Source organism: Bison bison, unplaced genomic scaffold, assembly GCF_000754665.1.
Source record: "Bison bison bison isolate TAMUID 2011002044 unplaced genomic scaffold, Bison_UMD1.0 scf7180017856752, whole genome shotgun sequence".
In the NCBI taxonomy this organism is placed as follows: domain Eukaryota; kingdom Metazoa; phylum Chordata; class Mammalia; order Artiodactyla; family Bovidae; genus Bison; species Bison bison.
This window is the reverse complement of record NW_011487325.1, coordinates 14,121-14,945: the sequence shown is the minus strand read 5'-3', so window position 1 is coordinate 14,945 and position 825 is coordinate 14,121.

Sequence of the window (825 nt, the reverse complement as noted above, 5' to 3'; positions counted from 1 at the left end):
TCTCCTTAAAGGCAACCTATTTACAACCCTCAATTATTCCTCTGCTGTTGCAACCTTATAAAACAAGGGTTAATCATGATTAATTAGCTTGGAATTATATATATAATACACAGAAAAGGCCGTCTTTAAAATAAGCAAGAGCTAATAATAGCTTACATCTAAGAACTTTGAGGTAGTGCTACTTGAGAATAATTCTACTTAGAATTATTCCCTGATGTGCCTGAATCAAAATAACACATTGAAAAGACAGCTGAAGGAGATGAAGAAATAAATTGGTATAAATCTGTTGTATATAATTATTTTACTTTAAAAAGTAAGATACAGGAACTATATAGTCATTGTTCTCTGAATAGTAGAAATTTGCTGATAATAAAAAAAATCTGTAGATATCTTCTATCATCAAACTATTCCCTTAGTTACCAATTTTCCTAGCAAAATGAGCTATTTTTTAATCCATATTAAAATTGCCTAAAGGCTGGGAATGTAAGTTGGTACAGCCACTGTGGAAAAAGTAAAGCAGTTCCTCAGAAAATTAAAAATAGAATTACCATTTGATCCAGCAATCTCACTCTTGGGCATATATCTGGACAAAATCAAAATTCCAAAAGATACATATATCCCTATGTTCACAGAAGCATTATTCACAATAGCCAAGACATGGAAATAAATCTAAATGTCCATCAACAGAAGAGTGGATAAAGATGTGGTCCATATGTATGATGGAATACTACTCGGTCATAAAAAGAATGAAATAATGTCATTTGCAGCAACATGGATGCTACTAGAGATTATTGTACTAAGTGAAATAAGTTAGAAAGAGAAAGG